The following is a 20,553-nucleotide window of genomic DNA, read 5'->3' on the forward strand; positions in this document are numbered from 1 at the left end:
CGCAAGAAAAGACAGAGATGACCACCTGAACTCTGAAATTGAGTGTTGTCTCCTAAAGTTGTTAAATATTGGTTTCTTTTTTCATGCTTTTTACCAAAGTTCCTATTTAAAAGTACACAAAGCTAAAGTATCAAACTATAAGTGTCTTCCTCAAATTTCCAAGAAAAGAAGGGATACCTTTTTGCCAGTGAAGAAGTGTGAGGAGAGAGATGATTCAAAGCAGTATTTCATACATCATGAAAACATAAAATTCCTAGAGTTTGAATTGCTCATAATGGTGATACTCTGCCTCTTCATTTCCTCTGCAAACCTTCCTTCCTTCTGTGACCTTTTCTAACTCAAACTCCAGCATTGTATCTACACAGTAGTCTTCACACATTCAACATTAGTCATAGAGACTACTGTTGTAAACTCCTCACTTTGCACTGCAAGGAATTAGGAAGCTAGGATGTACATTTCATACAATGGAAATATTTACACAAATACCTGTTTATTCATGAAAACACAGAGTTTCTAATCTGGCCCAAAATACTTTTCTAAGACCTCCTCCATCTTTGGAGATTAATAGCAAGACAACAAAAGGTTTACATAATGAGAAATTGGTGTATAGTTATAAACCTCTATTTACAGTGGTTTAAACATGGTGCAGGTGCAACAGACACACTATTACCAATGAAATTTCCAAATATAAAAATATACAAATTTACTTTGTACTTTTGCATTTTTGAACTGAATGGAAACACTGCCTAAAGTATTCAAGCAATAGAACTGCCCCCAAATGCTGAATGAAACACAAAAGGCAGTTTCTCATCCCTCTGAACTCCAACCAGCCCGACCCCAGGGGGTCGTGCCCTGGAGCTTCAATCCACGAAGGCGGCTGAAGTTGGCTTGTGCCTAGCGCTAAGGTCACAGCAGATCCTGGGTTCCACGATGCCCATCGGACAGCGTAGGATTTCCTTCAGAAGAGCGAGATGGGCCGTGGGCCTCGGACCAGGCAGAGCACGGCGAGACCGAGTTTCTGTTGCGGGTGTGTGACTTGGAGTCTAAAACTGCAGGTCCCTTTGCCTACCCCTCCCGCCACCCCCCGGGCATGGGATTTATCAGGATCCCAGTAAACCCAGATATAGGAGGAAGTTCCCGGCCCAGGGCAGCCGGGCCCGAGAGGGCAGCCAGCCCCGGGCAGGGCAGGGCAGGGCAGGGCAGGGCAGGGCAGGTATGTTGCCACCTCGCAGAGCCCGTGACCGGACGCAGCTCCCAGCGGCCCAGAGCCACTCGTGTCCCTTCCTCAGCTCGAACCCCTCAGGGGTAACGGGGCCCCATCCCTCCTTCGCCCCCGGGGTCCCTGCCCTTCCCTGCCCGCCTCCGCCGGCGGGAGCTCTCGCCCGCTGCTCCTTCCTGCTTGCCGGCGACTGCCAGGGCGGGCGGGAGGCGGGGTGCGGCTGCTGGGCGCACCTCCCGCGCAGGTACCGGGGGACAGCCACCGGGCTTCCAAGGGGAGGGCAGGGGTCAGGAAGGAGCAAGGCAACAAGCCACACAGCGCCGACACCGAGCGGGGGCAGCTCCCGGCTCGCCCGCCGGAGGAGGCGCGGCTGTGTGGTGGCGGGAGGGACCCAGGCGCGCTCCTGAGCGCATCGCGGAGCGGAGGTTCCCTCCTTCCTGCTCCATCCCTGCCTCTCCCCTCACCTGGCCACCGCTCCCGGTGGGCGCGCTACCCCCTCGCACCTTGGCTGCCCCCTCCCGCTGCATGCAGCCCCTGGAGCGCCGCAGCCCAGGAGGATACGTTGGGTGCGTTATGATTAACTCTTTTATTATTTTATTATTTTATTATTATAATTTTTAGAAGTTTTTCTTTTCTTCTCTCCGGGGGCTTCGCGGAGGGGAAGGGAGAGGGGCAGCCGGGGCCTCCCCGCCAGCGGCGGCTCCAGGGCTGTGCCCGCCCTGCACGCTGCGCTCCGCTCCGCTCCGCCGTGTTTGTTGTTGTTGTGCTCCGGGGAGGGAGGCGGCAGAGCGAGCAGCTCCCCCAGGGCGGCGGAGGGCGGGCAGCCTTTCGGCTTGTTTTTCTTCCTCTTCGCCGTGTGAGCCCGCGTCCCGTCCTCCTCGGCGGGGCAGTCGAGGGGGCTCGGCGGAGGAGGTGCGGCGCTGCAGGACACCTGGGGCAGGTGGCAGCGCGGGCGGCGGTAGGTGGCACCGGGCTCCCTCGGGGAGGGATCCCGCCCGCGGGACGGGTGCCTGAGGAGCGGGCGAGCGGTGCTGGGGACAGCGGGGAGGGCAGGCGCTGCTGCCCGGGCCCCGCAGGTGTCTGCGCGGGGCTCCCGCTCCGTCGGGGCGGCCGTGCCTTACATAACCGGGCGGGAGGCCGGGGAGTCCGTGCCGTGCCTTCCGGTTTCACATCGCGGCCGTGCCCGGAGCCTCACACCGAAACGGACAACTTCTCCTTTTTTTGTTTTGTTTTGTTGTTTTTTTTTTTTTTTTTTTCCCCCAGTTCACGGGGCCACGGCGCAGGACAGGCGCTGGCGGAGAGCTGAGGAGCGGGGCAGGTGCTGACCTCGCCGCGCTCCCACCGCGCTGCCCCCTGCGCGGCTGGGCACTCACGGCTCTTGCCGGGATTTCCTTAAGTTTCCGTGGGGAAGGTGTGCACAGGGCTGCTCCGAGGGGCCGCTGGGACGCTCCTGTCCAGCGCCCCGGGACCCGGCACCTTCCCCGCCCTCACCGGCTGGGCTCGGCTCGAAGTTGCCGTGCTTCTGATGCTTGCCACCGGCTGTGCGAGGGCTGGGCGCTCGCTGGGGAGGCTCGGAGGTGTCTGAGGTAACTGTGTCTCCGTGTGGGATGAGCTGTGGCCATAGCAAAAGCTGTACTTCTAGTGCCTTCGTACGCTTTGGGGACTTTTTAAAAATCGCTGCATGATTTGCCTTGGGAAGAATGTAAACATGCATTTTGTAATTTTAAGTAGGTCCATCCTGATAGTATTTCCTGTGTGCACCGCCTTTGCCCTTCAGTATGTCAGATGCTGTGTTTGAAGTACAGTTAACTGAGATACTATGAACATACTGGGAAAATAACAAATTCTTGCGGAGAAACTGAGGTTTTCCCCCTCTTCAGTGGAAGTAGAATTGAGTCTCAGGTGATCAGGAGTGATAGCATGTATATTGCACTGGTTTATTTCTATTATATCCACTAATCATTTCTAAAGAGCTGAGACTAATATAATTTTGTTGGTGTGGAGTACTGCCAGTTCACAGATAAAAACAGCTTGACCTGTAGATTGTGGTTGGTTGGTTGGTTGGTTGGTTGGTTGGTTGTGTATAAAGGCTTGAAACACCTGGCTGGAAGGATGATGAAGTGCTCCCTGTCAGTCAAGGTAAATAATAACAGAGTAAGGGAACAGTGTTGGTTTATGTTAATGATTTGATTACACTTAGCAGCCAAGTAGGAAACAGTTCTCTAAAATCTTTAAATAGTCTTAGGGCAGTTAGTAATTACTGGTCTGAGTCCATCAAAGCTCTTGAGCATCATGGATTGTGGGTTACATTGGCTCTGTCTGTCACAGATGGCATTCTGAATCATTCTAAAGAGCACCGATGAGAACGTTACCAATGCCATACCAGGCTATACCCAAGTTTCTACTTGGATATAAGTGGAGCCTAGAGAGGACCAGGAAAGGAAAAGCTTGCATTGATGCTTCCCTGGAATATTCTCTCCAGGCAGCTGTGGCTAAAGCACTCCCATGGGTAGAAGTGTTGCCTTTGTTCTTGACCGACACAAAGTTTGCTGTTCTTTCTTTGATCCTATACAGTTGTTTTTTCAGTCTCTGAGGAAATAGGTAACCAGATGAAGCATTCTACAGACATTATTAATAACTGATAAGATGGTCAGAGGGCAAGTTCTTGTTTGCAAAGGCCCATGCACAGGAGTTTTATTGAGGGATATTAATTTTCTGAGTGGCGTTCATGCATTAGGCTCTGAGATAAAGCTTCGTATTTCTAATGAAAAGAAAGAGGCAGAGGGTTGTGTCTTAATGAAATGGATTTGAATTATTTTTCACTGAGTTGGGAGAGAGCCATGGATACAACGTGTAGTCAGCATCACTGAATTTGTAAGTAGAGAATTAAGAACAGAAATTGAGTTTATGCCATTCTGTACAGCTGAATAGTACTCACGGACTTTCAAAGCCCCTGTTCTATCACAATAGTTAATATAAGTAAGGTAGTGAATGTTATGGTCACTATTGGGGTGATAAATTTTAGCTCACCACCAACTCTTAATCATAGAAATTGGGGCATGTTCATTAAAAATAGTTCCATATTTATAATTTCTTAATTTTGTGCATTTATAAAAAATTTCATGATAGAATTGTTCTTACACTGGGCTTTGTTTCTCATGATGCCATGACACCTAGAGCCTTACATCCTTGTTAAAGACATGCTTGTCAGAATTCTGAAAATAATCAATTCAGAGTATCCTGCACATGCAGGGGAGGATTGTATCTGTTTTCAAGTCTTGAGAACAACCAGGATGACACTGGTCACCCCATTAATCAATAGCATAAGTGGGACATGCTTCCAGTTCTTTTGAGTTCTGAAAGTTGGAGTAGATGAGTGTTCGTGGTGTGTTAGATTACATGTGAAGGTACCTGGAGTGGTAATGGTGGGATGAGGCAGGAGGGCAACCTGAGTGAGCGTCCCTACTGTTGGGTATCCAAAAATGTCTTCTTTGTTCTTTTTGTGATGGTTTATTCAGTACTTGATATAAATTACCCATATGGTTGAAACAGCCACTTTGGTTATTTATTCCATCGAACAGAACATATAAATTTAGGCTCTAATTGCTCTGCTACATGATTTTTTGTGATGGAAGAAATGCATTATAAACTGTGAGAGAAGGCTGAATAAGCTGAAATATACATCTCATGCTTACTTGAAGCATAAGTACCAGAAGTCATTCCGTGTTCAAACGCTACTGTTTTCTATTAGTTTCTTACCTGTCAAAAGGGAGCGTTGTGAAAATACATTGGTGCTCTTATATTAGAACCTGGGCCATTTGGCTCCAACTTTTACTTACCATAACTAAATTAATTTAATTTACATGAGAACATAGCAATTTTTGACAGTCACTATTGTTACTGGACTAATATGGATGAAATCTAGTACTTTTTGGCTAAAACACTTAAAGAATAACTAGTGTTCAGTGAGGAGAAGGCTGGAAGGTTTGCAGTTAAGACTCTGCTCTTGCATACAAGTTTAAAGTATAAACTCTGCTACAGATTAAAGGACCACAGAGTCTTCTGGATCATGGTTAAATGCTCTGTCCTGTGGTATTTAATTACCTGAAAAATTTTTCTTTCAGGCAAGACGTAAGGTTGAAACTGTTACCTGTGTTTCCTGAGGTGGGGCTCTTAAATAAAGGACAGCAGTGATGAAGAGCAGCCGGTCAGGAACTGCTGTTTTAAATACAGACAGCTGATAGTCTTTTATAAAACAGGAATTTTTCTGGATTCTTTAAAATACCCTGTTGAAGACAGAAAGCTGTTCAGAATTGTTAGCTGCTTCCAAGAAGAAAATCAGTGGGACATAGTGATTTCTGAAGAAGTCTGAATTTATATGTATTAAAAAAAAAAGTTAACAGCCAACGGAAGAAGAATCAGAAAAAGGGTACACGCTTTAGAGCTTGACTGCTCAAATCACTTGTGCACCTGGAATTTCAGACAGGTAACTCTAGGCTCCAGTACTTTATTTGCATATTTCTTGTGTTAATATCCATTTTCCAGGGTGTTCAGCCTTCTGCACAGAGTGCTTGATTTGGACCTAATGAAATAATCAATACAAGATAAACAAGTTCGTCTCTGAGAGACCAATCCAGTTGCCCAAGGCAGTGGCTGGCTGCAGTGGAGATGGCATTAGAGCTGTGTTACTGCAGCCTTCAGTCCTGGTTCTGGCCCTGGCTGTGTGGATCATTCTGCAGGCAGGTTGTTCTCAGCCCGAGGAGAGAACCTGTGAGTGCTGCAGTCGAGCTGAAGGAGCACAGTATGCTGGTGCTAAGCCCGAAGTTAAGATGCCACAATTGAAACACAGGTCTCTGAGGGTTTTGCCAGTGTGAGAATTTAGACAAAATAGTTGTGCTAAGCTGTGGTTGGAAAGAGTTGCACAAAACTTCATTGATGCCTTTCCTTTAGGGATACAGTGATAGTGCCTGTCCTTTTGGATTCAGAGGCAGTGAGAAAAGGCTTTGTCACAATCAGTTTTAGATTTTCTTTACTTAATAATTTCATTCAGATGACTATGGATTTTCTATGTTCATTTCTCTGGTTGTTTTCTTGTATTAGTAACACATGAAGAAATGTCTTCTTCACTCTAATCACCACACATACCAAATGTTTTCCTCTTTGAATCCTTGTATCTCGTGAACTTTTTGATAGAGTATTAAATAATTTCTGATGTTGTGTTTGTGATTAACAATCTTACTAACTTCTTTAAAGATTAAATTGTACTCATGTTTTTTTGCTTTGCCAGCTGTTTTCAGAGTTTGGTTTTTGGGTTTTTTAAAATACTTTTTCTAGATACGGCTTTTAAAAACATGTTTTCTAGATGTTCAGTTAACATATCAGTCACTTTCATCAATTTTCTACAGCTCATCTTCTTGAGACATTTCCAGAGACTGACCCCTCTGTAAGAGGTTGATCATCCTGGGTTTAACTTTATCTTGCAGAGATTGACACACAGCTTACTACTATTTTCTTTAAAGGATTCAGGGTCTATTATGAACATTTATTAGTAGCTAAAGAATTTCTAAATATTAGACACTTAGACAGTTCCTGACAACAGGATTCAGATTTTAACATTTTTGGGCTTTCATATTCTGAAAGAAGCTTTATGCTTCTCAAAATGCTCTGTTAAAAATAAGTGGAGAACTCTGGTTAATATAGAGTGAGATAATTCCTATGAGGCTTCTTGCATCAGTTGCAGTAACTGTGAAATCCCAGTTCTGTTGCTTGGAATAGCTGTAAATCTTGGACATAACCCAGGAAAGCCCACACAAAAGGCACGTGAGAGAAAAACAAAAAATAACATGGAAATTTTCAGACAGTTTTAGACAGTTTTTTGGGGTTTTTTTGCTTCTGTCCTGAAGTGATTTTGAAACAACTCAGTGAGGAAGTTAGTTTTCTAAATTTTTTTTTTTTCCCCCTGGAGCATGTGGAAGCCCTTTCAAAGGGGAGAAACAAGGAAATTAATAAATCTGAAAAGACTGACCAAGTCAGAGCTTTTCTTTTTTTTTCAATAAACATACAATGACTGAAGGTAAAATTGCAGGTTTTATATTAATTTTTCTTAAAATTTGAGCAATTTTTGGTCAACGTATCAGCTGTACTAGGTTTGTTTTGCATGTTGGAAGGAAAGAGGGTTTTTAATTCTGACTTTTTTTGGATTTTGTTTCAACACTTGTAAAATTTCTTAGTGTGTGTAATTGAAATTCTTAATATTTATTTTTTTAAACACTTGAGAAAGTTAAACATTTGGAAATGTTTGAATTCAGGTCTTTCCAAGTTGGTGAAGTTAACAACTGTGGGGATCTAGTGTCTAACTCTTGTGAAAGTGAGAGGGAAAGCAAAATCAAATACAAACCAAGTTGTATTTCTGAAATAATTCAGGCAGGTAGTGTGTTTTTTCAATATGTTTAACTGGTGCATTATCTTTGGCTTCTGCTAAAGAGTTGCAGTTGCAGGATCACAAGTGATAATCTGTTTGTTCTTATCTTCTTACTTGGAAGTCACAAAATTCAGGTAAAACTATACAGTTGGACAATTCATAGATACCCTTGGAATTCAGATACTTATAAAAGAAGCTTTTCAGTGTGAGAGATCAGTACTACCAGACACATATAAAGCCATTCTGGCTGCCTTTTTGAACCAGTTTTTCTGATTGGTCTTATAAATACATGACAGACCATGAAAAATAATGGTTATATGTGGATGAAGTTAGATCAAGGACTCTTGTAGTGCAATAACAGCCCGTCATCTCAATGGGCATGTGTTTTTTCTCTGGAGATTGGAAAAGTCCTGAAATACAGCTGTTGTGTTGTCAGTGCCCTGCCAGGTTTTTTTGGGATTTGTTTCTTTTCAGTTATAAATAGGGCTGTGATACTTTCCAGATTAGAAGGCAGTTGTATTCTGGTTATTCAGTGGCCTTCTAGGGGACAATGTACAGCTGCTTCATCTGTTCTGGGCATGATCTTGCTGAAGTGTGGTTTGGTGGTAAAAGGCCAGTCATGAGGTTTGTTCACCTTTGGACTTCAGGTGTTAAAACTGCCATAATAAAATCAGAGTTTCCAATATAGCCTGAAATTTTTATCTTTGGCTTTCCTAGATTTCCTTGTTACATTTCAGATGGATAAACTGAAGTGAGGTAGGGCGGCTTCAGGGTGGTTGGATGGATTGAGTGGTAGAGGTGCTCTTTGATGTCTCCTCAGATCTTCCTCCTCACCAACCTAACAGTATCACTTTGTATCCCTTTCAGCTTGTCCACACAGGTGGCCAAATCTCTCATTCCTCAGGCTGGGTTAGTGCCTTGAAGATAAAGCCTAGAATTTTCATTTATTTTTTTTTTTTTAATGCAGCAATTCTTCAGGTCCCAGTGACAGCTGTTAGTGTCCTCTGCCCTTCAAGTCTGTACCTACACCTGCGTCTCATCAATATATCCCCTAGCTTGTTCCCATTTTCTCCTGACAAATATATGTAATAATATGTGCAATAATAGAACTTCTATTGGCTTCCTAGAGTACTGACTCCCAGGAAGCATTCCTGCAGTTTGTGACAAATTCCTCAATTACCTAGACTTTCAGTTCATCTCGGAAAAGACTCATCTGCTTCTGGGGGTGGCAGTTCTATATCATCCGCAATACCTCGTAGTTAATAGCAAAACATTGCTTTGTGATGTTTTCTAATGTATTGTAATGCTTTTCAATTATTCTTCTTCAACCCTGTTGTTTCCTGGATATCAGCATTGCTCTTCTCTTCTAATTCCAAAAACATGAGTCCTTAGTTAAACTCTCTTGTCAGATCTTTTTAGTTCTCTGGATGAAAAGTAGTGTTGAAATATTACCTGAGAGAACTTACAGTGATTAAATTAAAATACTATACTTGTCCCTTTGAGTGTTAAGAAGGTACAGAAGAAATTATGGTGGATTTGTGCATATGCTGGGGTGTTTTTTTTGTGGAGGATGGCTGTACAAGTTTGTGTCCAGAAAGGTCCTGTTATACTGAAAATTATGACAGCAAAGTCTGTAGCCAAATGAAGGAAAATAACTGGCCTGTGTTTCCAGTAGTTCTGTGGTATAGGATAAAATACTGATGAAACAATACAGAACATAACCTTGGGGATTGGTGTGTGCCTTGGAGCTTAATCCATAAAGGATGATATAATCATTGTAATAGGAAACTTTCAGACCCCTACTGTGTTGCATTTGATATGTTTTGATAGCTCACACCATTCTAGAGAGCTAAAATTGGAGTAAAACTCATAATCCCATGAATTACTAAAATCCACTATCAAGTTACCCAGTGATCCCATTTTAATTTGTCTCTTCAGTGAAATGGTCACTGAAAAATAGTCAGCAGTTTGATTCCAGGCATTTTCATCTCTGCATTGGTTAGCTAGAAAGAAAAAAACAGTGCCTGGAAGGCTGTCTGAAGAACAGTTGCAAACTGTTTTGAAAGTGGTTGCCTGTTGTGCTTCATATATTAACAAAATTGGTAATATGAGTAGAACCTTTCCACATTCCTTAAGTCAGCCTTGGTGTTAAGTCTCCTTTTATTTTTCTGAAAGTAGAAAGAAGATGGATTTTTTTCACAGCTGTTTTTAGCTTAATATACATGCTCAGATAATTGGGACTGACTTAAAGGAGAGCAGTTGCAATTATCTTCTGCTTTGGCTCTTGTTGAGTCTTTTACTATTAAAATCTTTCCTCAAATGTTGGAAGTTACTGAGGGACCTCTCACTGAAGTGTGGAGCTTCTACAAATAGAAACTCCCTGACTTGTATTTTATGTTATCTTTTATCTGTACTATTACTTTGCCCTGACTTGTTCCTGGAAAAGAGATGCACATAAGTTTCTGCACAGCTTTCGCAGTTTCAGCATAGTCTGACTCAGTGCTGTTCACCTGGAAGACAGGCAGTAATTTGGCTTTGGTTTTGTTCTTCAGAAAGATACTCTTGTCAAAAGGGAAATAACCCATAATAGGCTCACATGGAAAAATTGTTGCTTTAATGGAAGTTTTAGTAGGTGCTTTACAACTGAGTGCAGGGCTGTTGGTGTTGAAAAGCTAATCTTAAACTTTGGCCAGCATGTAGGGTGGGTTGTGAAATACTCCATTCTTCTCCTCCTCCAGTGGTAAAATACTTTGTATGTGGTTTGGTTATTGGGTTTGGGGTTTTTTTTTGGTTGGTTGTTTTTTTTTCCCCTCTTAATTCTACCTCCTGAATGCCACAACCTTCTTTATTAATGAAAGCACCATAGGAAGATATTTGGTTCCAACTGAAGGCTGAAATTATAGCCACAAGTAATAATCTTTTATGCCCCTGGAAAGAGTGAGAAAGAAGTAATGAAAACTTCTTTGCAACATAATTGGCCTTTAATTATAAATGGCTTGCAAGTTTCATCCCTGTGAGTAATATTTTGTCCATTAGGCCTTAGCAAGGCCACAAACAGCATACAGCAACAACAAAAGTACGCTCCTTGTCCTAATGGAGTTGTGTGGTAAAGCAACTATTAGTAGCAGCTATTCAGAATTCTTAACTGCAGTTTATATTCTACCATTAGGGACTGTGTTTCTTTCCCCCTCACCTAATACATATTTACAGCTTCCCAGATCACAGCTGGTGTTGTTCTGCCCCCATGCACCTTGGCCTGGCCTCATCATTTTTATAATTTATTTTCGGTATTGAAAATTTGATACTATGTGCTCCAGAGCTTTCTCTGGGCTGAACAATGCCAGTGTTTTCAGCCTCTCCTCAGAGGATGTGTGTTCCAGCTGACAGCTGTCTTTCTGGCCTTCCACTGAACTTGCTCCTGTTGACATTTCATAATGTGGATCCAAAATCAGACCTGGTAGTGCAGACACCAGAGAAGTGGATTGTGCATGAAGCAGGACAATTGCTTCCCTCAGTCCACTGGCTGTTCTTCCATTTTCAAAGCCTGTTTAGCTCTCCTTGCTGCCAGGTGGAGGGCTGATTCATGGCTTGCCAGGACCTCCAGTTTGTTTTCGGGGTAGATGCTCCCCAGTAAGTTGGTCTTCAGGCTATGCTCTCCTGATATTTTTGTTGGCCATATCTAAGTTATTCTGAATGGCAACCCTGCCCTCCAGCGTGTCTTCTACAGTAGTGTTTGTGGACTTACTGTGTGCTCTGCCAGGTCGCTGTAAAAGAAATTAAACAGGATTGGGTCCCTGACCTATTCATTTTGTAACCATGGGCAGATTGGGAACCATCAAGAGCTGCTGTTTGAGCCTAGTGATGGAGATGTTTGGGCTTTTTTAATAGCTGGTAATTTACCCATTCCTGCTGTAACTTGGATCAGGTTAGATGCAATGATGCTCCAGGAGAGATTGAGTATTCCTGAAATCAAGGTGGGTGACACCAGTGATGTCTCATCCACAAATCCTGTCGTTTTATGACAGAAGGCAATCATATTGGTCAGGCATGATTTAACCTCTGTAAATCCATCCTGGTGATTCCCAGTGACCGTCTTCTCCTTAATATGCCCAGAAATGGCATGCAGGCAGGCATATGTCAGAACATACTGTGGAAGTAGATGAACAAACAATGAAAGTAGGCTTGGACTGTGATGTTTTCTTTCCTAGTGGTCCCTGAGACTTGGTAACTGGTAACCTGTGCATAATCCCTGGTCGCTGTCCATATGTAGGTGGTGAGTGCATGCAGGTCACAGGATGGAGCACCTGCACCTTTGGGAATGTGGTGATGAATTAGCTGGGACTTCATGTGACCTGGGGTAACAAGTTTGTTAAACAGGATGTCACTTTTAGAGTGATTCTTGCTCCCTGTGTGTGTGTGTGTGTGAGGAATTTACCAGATAAGAAGGTGACAGCAAAAGTGACAGTAAGTTTAATATTTATTTTAGCTTGATCTAATGCATGTTAATGATTATATTGATCTGCTTAAAGCCAGTGGGCTTTGCCCTGGGTTTTCTTTTGTATTGATTTAGTTCCATTATCTTGCCATTAGCTTGACAGTAAAAGTATTGCATGTGCAGTACTTTCACTGTGTCAGGATGTGTGAAAAATCTGTAGTTGCCTGCATTTAAAGCTTCTTTTTTTTGGTAGCTGTTTGCTTTTTTTTTTTTTTTTTTTTTTTTTTGTTTTGTCGCCATTGTTGATCTGCTTTTACAACTTCTCTAATTATGTCGTGGCTTTTTTTCTGGTAATCACTATTTTGATATTCCCTTATACTTTTAGGTGGTCTTTAGAAAGCACCAGCACCTGTCAAATGCAGTAAGATCCACAGTAAAACTGAGACTTGCTTGATTTGTGCATAGTAAAAAGCAGAGAACTTTAACCTGATTGTATGGTGCTGAATAGTGAGTTCACAATGACTTATTGGGGAATTCAGTGTTTCTCAGATCTTATCATTAGCACCACTTGCCTTACTGTTTCAGATGCTTAATTTTCCAACTTCTGTTACTGATTGAGCAGTTATTACTCTGCATAGTTCATCAGGTATCAAATTAATTTTGTCACGTGATGAGAGTTGTCCTTACTTTTGTCCTGTATAGAACTATCGATAGTTTAGATATTCATTTTTATTAGCTGCAATTTTTTTTTAGGACCTGAAAAGCCCCTTCAGAGTAAGGTTACAAATGTATTTAATAAAACATTTCTAAAGGAGCAGTAGGTGAACTGATTATAAGACTTAAATTCTACAATTTAGAAATGTTCTAGAAACCATCTCATTGGCAGTGAATTAATCAGAAATACAGTATTCACAAAATGTTTTGAATGGCAGGTGTAATTAGTTCATTATTTTAATGCTTCCAATAGTGTTTAATTGCAGTAAGACTTTAATACTGTAGGAAAAAGATTATAATAGTTGGCAAATCATTGTCAGTATTTTAACTCAATCTTATGTATATTCCAACGTCATACTGGCATTTTCTAAACAGAGACTGCAAAATTCGTGTAGGGGAGAAAGTCAAATGCTAAATGATAAATAGTAAATGGTACCTCTATAGAAAATTTTAGATATCTAAGTTTTTACTTTTAAGTATAATGCCTAATTCTCTGATATTTTAAGAAGTGGTTTTATGCTTTACTTGTGAAGTGTAAAATCACATTTTCCTCGTGTTCAGTTTAGTAAATATTTTATTTTTGTAAATAAAAGATTAACATGCAAATACAGTATTTGTAGAATATTAGATTTGGAAATGGACAAATGATTAAATGTATTTCACAATCAGCTAGCTCTGTACTTTAACCTGAGAGGCATAACCAGAGCTTTGGAAAGAAGGCAGTTAAGTAATTTCATAATCATTCATGCATTACAGCAATAATACTGGCACACACAAGCATAAAAACTGGTTTTGTAATGTCTTCCTGATACAAACAAATAAGACAATCTTCAATGGGCTTTCTTGTATAAGAAAAGACCACCTAAATAAGTAGGATCAAATGAAAGCAAGATTTGAAGACATTAAGGTTTGTTGCCACACTGATTTTAAGTAGGTAATAGATGAAAAAATTATTCTGTATATGTCCTTTCATGGTATTGAGTCATTTTGTGATTTTTTTTTTAAATTGATTGAGGGAGGCGTTGACTCAGAGTAGGTTGACTCAATTCCACCTTATTTTGTTTGTATAAAAACTCCTGTAGTGTCAGTTAAGTAAGTTGTCTGTCATATAACTTCTTAATCATTTTAAGCTTTCTCAATTAAAAGATTGCTGCAATTCAGAAATGTTTGAAGTTACTTGTATTTTGTTGTGAGGCAAGAAATTATAGTTTAGACTGAAGAGAATGTGGAGTAGTGGCGAGTTTCTGGCCGAGAGAGATCTTCTACTTGAAAATTCTCTATTTACAATAGCGGATCAGGCAGGTTGTAGAGGTGGAGCATGAAAAAAACTCTTCTGTGAAAAAATTATATATTCTGGATTATGTTTGGGTATGGACAATTTTCAATGGGTAGATGAGAAGCAAGTGATGGGCAAGATAATTGTATTGTCTGAGTGTTATGACACGGAAAGAGCAAAATAGTCACTGGTACCAAAATTATGAGGTGCCTTTGTTTCTGCAATGTTGTGGCACCTCTTGTTCTTCAACTTGTGCATGTTCCAGTGCCATTGGACCTGGCATCACTGTGCATCTGATTCTGTTATCATCGGCTTACACCTTTTCCCCATTTGAGAGAGCATCTGTGGTATGATCTGCAGTCCTCCTCCGTTTTAGCAGACCACCAGTACCTGGTGACATTTTAAGTGCTTTAGGACTGGCTTTTATATTATGTAGTTAGCAAGAAAATGGGAACTTCTGTGCATGACTAATTGAATATAAGAGTGAAGAAAGTGCATTCTGATTTATCCAAACTGATGAAATGTTTTCGTGCAACTATGGTTAAAAAAAACCAAAACGGTTCTGGTGATAATTGCTTTCCACTTTGCTTAGCTTGAAACATACAGAGTCTGGAGTGCTTTTAACTTATGTTTTTAAACATCCTTGCTAGATACTGTGAAGCCTGTGGTTTTGGGGGTGGAGCTGTGTTTTTTTTTCTGAGTGAATATTGTGTGCTTCAAGATAGTGAATGGGGAAAACAGTTGGGTTTTTTGTTTTGTTGTTTTTTGGTGGTTTTTTTGTTTTTTTTTTTTTTTTTTTTGTTTTTTCTTTTTTGTTCCTAGTGTTGCTGTATTTTTGTTTTGGAAATTGTCATTAATTTTGGCAGATGTTCAAATACCAAATTGAGAATGGATTTACTAATAGATACTTCCCTATAAGCAGTAATACAGTAGTGTTACTGGATGAACCAAAAGAAGGTAGTGATGAAAACAGTAGCATTAGCTTAGTAAAGGCAGGTTTGGTCATTCAGAATTATTTTAAGGTCTTAAAATGCCACAGGTTAAATATTAGGGACCACAGTGGAGCAGTGTTGAAATAAAGAAGGGATTATTCATTTGGGAGTGAAAACTCTAGCCATAACAAATCAAACTGATCATAACTGTTAATTTAAGTAGCTGAATTTCCACTTAAAAATGTATTATAAATCCGCTGAATCCTATTGGTATAACTTACTTGCTTGCAATTCAATAAAAGCTGGTTTAAGTATGATGCTATGTTAATAAAAGACCCATTGCTTTCACTCGTAGCTAACTCATGTGAATGTCAAATGACAAGTTTTGATTCAGGTCTAGTAACTTGTATTAATGACTGTATTTATGCCACGAGTAGTTTGAAGGGGCTGTAGGTGAGTTAAGAGCTGCATGGTAGTAGGTTGGGTGGAGATATTGTTTGAGGTAAGAAATAAAGAATTTGGCCAAACCAGCAGCTAAGTATCTCTTTTCTGAAATGTTTTAACTCTCTTAAGGTATGGAATGAGAAGCACTTTTATGGATTGAGTCAATGCGGAGATGCACAAATTGCTGGAAGAGTTAGGTATATAGTTTGTTCTGTGCATATGTGCTATAAAGTTTCAGTCACAGACTGTGGAAATATTACTCATTATTGCATTTCCATGGAGGAGTGTTTATTGCAGAGTTTTTGAGAAGGGGATTTTAAGGACTCTCTTGGAATATAGTCTTAGAGGAATGTTATGAAAAGAGCAGTCGGTTTGTAAATGGTTTGGGAAATAGGGGTGGAATAGACTTGATGAGCCTTGTATGAAACCCCTAGTCTATCTAGTGCTTAGATGTCTCAGAATACTACCCAATGTAGCCAATGAGCAAAGGCTCCTGAAAGTCAGTATCCATCCAAACAAAGAGTGTTCCACTGCTGTTTTGGTTCCCAGAGCTGCCGAGGGCAGAGGTGGACTTTGTGTGTCTCACAAATGTTTCCTGAGGGCCACTGCTTAGAAACTTGCAGAAAAGCTGGTTAGCCAAGATCCTACTGTGCTGTGGTAGGGATGGAGAGCAGCTCCAGCTCTTTCCCCAAGGGTTCAGACCTGTGTTTCCTGCTGCAAGGAGCAGGTTGCCAAGGTAGAGGCAGTTGAACAGAGGTCATGTTCCCTTTCTTCAGTAAATGCATGTCTTGGTGCAGAGAGAGTTACAGCTCTCCCATACTTACACTGATCCCTTACAGGATAAAGTGGATGAGCTCAGAGTGGGGAATAAAGTCTGTTTGTCTAGTATCTTACAGGCAAGTGAAATCCAGCTGGCTAAAAGCTATCCTATTTCATTTCTGTTCCCCCTTTCCAGAGTAGTGCTGGTTTTGTGATTTTGTTTTGTTTGGAGCTTTGATTATTTTATCCTTTTTTACAGTCAGTTGTCACTGTATGAACAGATTCAGAAAAAGGTAGGCCCTCTCTGCCTCCTGCTCCTTCTGCTTCCCACCCCAGTGCTCCAGGTACACTGTTCAGAAATGCAGATTGAAATATTCCCAGGCCAGAGGAGTGCCCTCTGTCATCTGGGGCTGTCCTGCCACGGTAAGAACCACGCCATTCATGCAGTCCCTGAAATAAAGGGGTCAGACTCTTGCTTTCTGTCTTCAACACAGCTAGGTGTTCTACTCTCCTCTGGTTCTCCTGGAGCCCTGCTCTCCCGATGTTTAGAAATATTCTGACTTGCAGTTTAGACTTACATGTGGGCAGTGTCTATTTTCTCTTCCTCCAACACTCATTTAGCTTTGCTTTACTTAGGCTTGACATGTTATGAGCTTTTAGCCTTATCTCTGTCTAATAGGTTCCTATTGCTGCCCTCATCTTCGCATCTGTTCTAGTAAAAGATTCATGTTGTTAGATACGGCTGACCAGAACTGTACCCTGTATTCAGCTGATGTTATGCTAGTGGCTTGTGTGATGACTTTAATTCTTCCCTATTTTAGCTGGAAATATTCCCTCATGACACAATGTAGGTCTGTTTGTCTATCTTTTTTTTAATCTATTTTCCCCTTGCCAGATCACAGCGGTGACTCACAGTTATCCTGTGATCAAGCCAGACTGATCTTTCCCTTCAGTGTCGTCTAAGACAATCCCTGGTTCCCCACATCCTGTGTGAGTGTGCTAATCACAAGTTTATTATCTCATGGTATAGGTGACCTTCTGCTATAGAAAAAAAAAAAAAGGCAGGGAGTGGGTTGTTGCAGCGGTTTCCACTCTGTCTTGTGATAATCTTAAGTTTGACAGTTCACATTTTCTGTGTTTGAGACAAAGTTGGCTGAATGAAGCCCTAGGATGTCAGAGAAATAACCTCATTGATAGGGTTCTTGTGTAAAATCATGTGAAGCTGCTTGGCTGTGTCATCGCAGCTGGAGTGTTATTTTGTATGACTGATAGCAGAACTTGAAAGCCATGGAGCACTTGTAAAATAAGAAAGGAGGTGTGTGTTGTGAGTACAAATCCTGGCATTATGAGTAGCTGAGAACGGGTTTTCAGAATTACAACTCTGGATTTAATTTTCTAATGTCTGCCAAAGCTTCTCAAGTGGGCTGTAAGTATTTTTTTAGTGTATTGTCCTTAACTTATCTCTGCCTTTGCTCTATATCTGTAATATGGGAGAAAGGTTTACCTTCTGGTCATGTGTTTTGTCTACTTATGTTGCAAGACTTTAGGGAAGGAACTTCCTCGCTATCTCTGTGAACTGTCTGGAAAAGCCCTCTTTGCTGAAGGCTGTGGACTCTGTCACAGATGATGGCATTTGCAACATTTTCTCTTTTAAAAAATATTTAGTTAACACTAGAATAGTTTACAAGTGCAACTTGTTCAAGAACAAGATATTCTTGTGATGGGTGCTGCAAATATTATTTACAAGCTTACTTTTAATCATATAGTGGATTTGAGATATATTTTGGTAATCATGATTGAAAGTGAATACACTGCTAGTCTCCTTATTGAAACATTTATTTTCTCACTCCATTATTTTGATATGTTGCCAGATTTTGTTATCTTTTTCTTTTGTACACTGATAAATAGTGAACTGCATTTGAAAACCATGCTGAAAAAATGAGTGTTTAGCCTGTCACATGCTTTTGTCTTCCTTTTAATGCGGAATAAACAATCTGGTTTTATTTTTAATGAAAGAAGGGGAGATAATGGTCTTGTGTACATTTAGAACATTCTCATGTTGAAATGGAAATTTTCCCCTGGGTCTGTCATTGTTCTCTTCAGTAGTTATTCAGTAATGACTGTTTCTATATTGGCTTTAAATGTACCTCTGATAAAGATTGGGAAAACAACATTAGCACATGACATTTATGAGTTACATAAAATGAGACAATATTCACGTACGAGCCGTGAGTTCTTGAAGGCATATTTAAAGAAGCACACAAGTACAATAATTATGTCAGGGTGATGTTCCTCATGCAGATTTCAGCTGCTGTTACTCATTAATTATTTAAAATTCCAAGTGCGACAACTCACAGCTTAGTGACTGTAACCTGCTGAGCCTATGACCTAAACAATTAAAGCCAAAACATCTGGATTAAAATTCCATTTGAAAAGAAGATAAATTGATTATTTATTTCTCAGCTATGCAATTATCCTTTGCAAAAAAAAAAAAAAATTTGCTTTCTCTTCTGAGAAAGGAAAGTAAATCAGTGTGTCATCACCAGAGAAAATCCCAAACTGGGGTCAGAGTATCTGTCTTTCCAGATAATCATTTATGAACCCAGAAAAATTGCTTCTCTACAGCTTTCTGAGTTACTTTGTTCTTAAATTTATTTACTGATTTCAGAGAAGAAGAGCATATAAATTTTTGCTTAAGCTTCATGAGGTGTCACTTGCAGCTTGCATAGGAAACCATTTCTGACTGGAAACCTGTCTTGTTTGTGTTAATGGACTCTGGATAATGGTGACCTTTTAGGAGGCTGCCGCATGAATTTTGAATGTTCGGGCATGTCTTCAGCATGCTTACAAATTAAAATAAGGACTGAGTCTTCATCAAATTACTTAAAAACACTTTAGGATCATGATTTCATGTATGAATGCTCATACAATACAGCCAGGCAAAAGAAGGCAAAAAGAAGTGAGAAACCCAAAGCACAAGAAGAGAGAAATACAAGCTTGGAGTTAAGGATGCATTTTTTCTGTGTCAGAGAAGAAACACTGGGGTTTGTGCCTCTTTGGCAGTGTGTCTATGGAGAGGAAGGGAGGGACATGACTGTAGAGAAGTAGATTGGGCCAAAGGGAGTTAACTTGGAGTATGGTGAAAGTCAGACCCTTTCGCAATATCAGTATTTGTGCCAGATGTTACAGAGGAGAATCTGCAGGAAATCTGTTCTGTTGGTTGATATGTTTGCAGTATAGATAACATATATGTTATGAAGTCAGAAGAGAGAGAGAGAAAGATCAGGGGGAGGGAGAGAGAGAGAGATTTTTTTTTTCCTTTTAATTGAGAAGGATCTAGTGATTCAGTGTTATCTCACAGCACAGTTAATGCTGTCTGAAGGGGGTGAATCATCTCCTTGTCCCATCTGTCAGTCTGTTGAATATGAGAAGAGCAGGCATACAGTGCCTTTAATTCATGTGTGTTTAGAACTGCAGGTGTGCATGTTGTTGTCAGTCTCTACAAAGTGTTAATGAAATACTGATCATCAAAGTGCCTGTGTTCTCTGGGAAGCTTAGGTAACCTACCTCACTTTGAAAGGGAGAATAAATCACTCAACATTTGGAGAGGGCTGGTTTTGCTAAGCAGAGAACGGGAAAAAAAGTGAGTTATCAAATATATCTTGGTTTTATTCTCTTGGCATTTTAAAAATTTTATCAGAATAGAGGTGTTAGGTCTTGTCTGTTTTCAGAGTACCTTAATCTCAGAAACTGAAAGTCTTCAAGTAACAAACAATTATAATTATCTGTATAATTTTCAGTTGCTTTTATGTTTGTCCTCTGGTGCTGCTAAGATTGTTACTTTGAAAATTCTGAAATTCTTCATGATATGAATATGAATTTTGTTCTTTTTTTCATTCTCCTGGTTAATACTGCACTTGGGTTTTATATTCTTTTGTGGTGTTTCCTATTTTTCAAAACTACATAAGAATCTGGGACAAATGTCTTACTTTTAGTTATTGACTCACTGAGGCTGAATGTTGAGGTTCACAGCTGTGGAGGTGTATGTCTGAAGGAAATATGGTACTGTAGAAGCCATGATGGTGGAAAGCACTGGTCTTAGGAGTCTACTGCCTATCTTATAAATGCATAGAATGAGGCTATGATATGTCTCTTAAACTTTCTAACTTTCTCTGTCCCTTTTTTTGTTTTCTTTTTTTTTTTTTTTTTTCCCCATGAGATAATATATTTTACTGTTTTACTGTAGTGTCAAATTATTTTGTCTCTGGAGCAGTAGGTGCTGAAAAAAAAAAATCAATGAATATGTGTCTGACCCTTTCCAGAAAGCTGGGAAAAATTGGTCCTAGCTCCAAG

General features: G+C 40.6%; 1 protein-coding gene across 6 annotated transcripts in view; it reads left to right on the top strand.

The window, feature by feature from the left end:
• Nucleotides 1-1,495: 1,495 nt before the first annotated feature.
• The window catches only part of MBP (myelin basic protein), a 110,727-nt gene continuing 91,669 nt past the window's right edge, over nucleotides 1,496-20,553 (top strand). For 4 of the 6 annotated variants that reach the window (XM_059857137.1, XM_059857171.1, XM_059857162.1 and 1 more), the window contains exon 1: nucleotides 2,039-2,177. The gene's annotated coding sequence lies outside the window, so the exon portion shown is untranslated. Of the gene's footprint in view, nucleotides 1,786-2,038; nucleotides 2,178-2,507; nucleotides 2,806-20,553 lie in introns of those variants that run through there. The other 2 variants (XM_059857147.1, XM_059857156.1) reach the window with 2 other exon arrangements.

The sequence above is a fragment of the Haemorhous mexicanus genome, chromosome 1 (assembly GCF_027477595.1).
Source record: "Haemorhous mexicanus isolate bHaeMex1 chromosome 1, bHaeMex1.pri, whole genome shotgun sequence".
NCBI lineage: Eukaryota > Metazoa > Chordata > Aves > Passeriformes > Fringillidae > Haemorhous > Haemorhous mexicanus.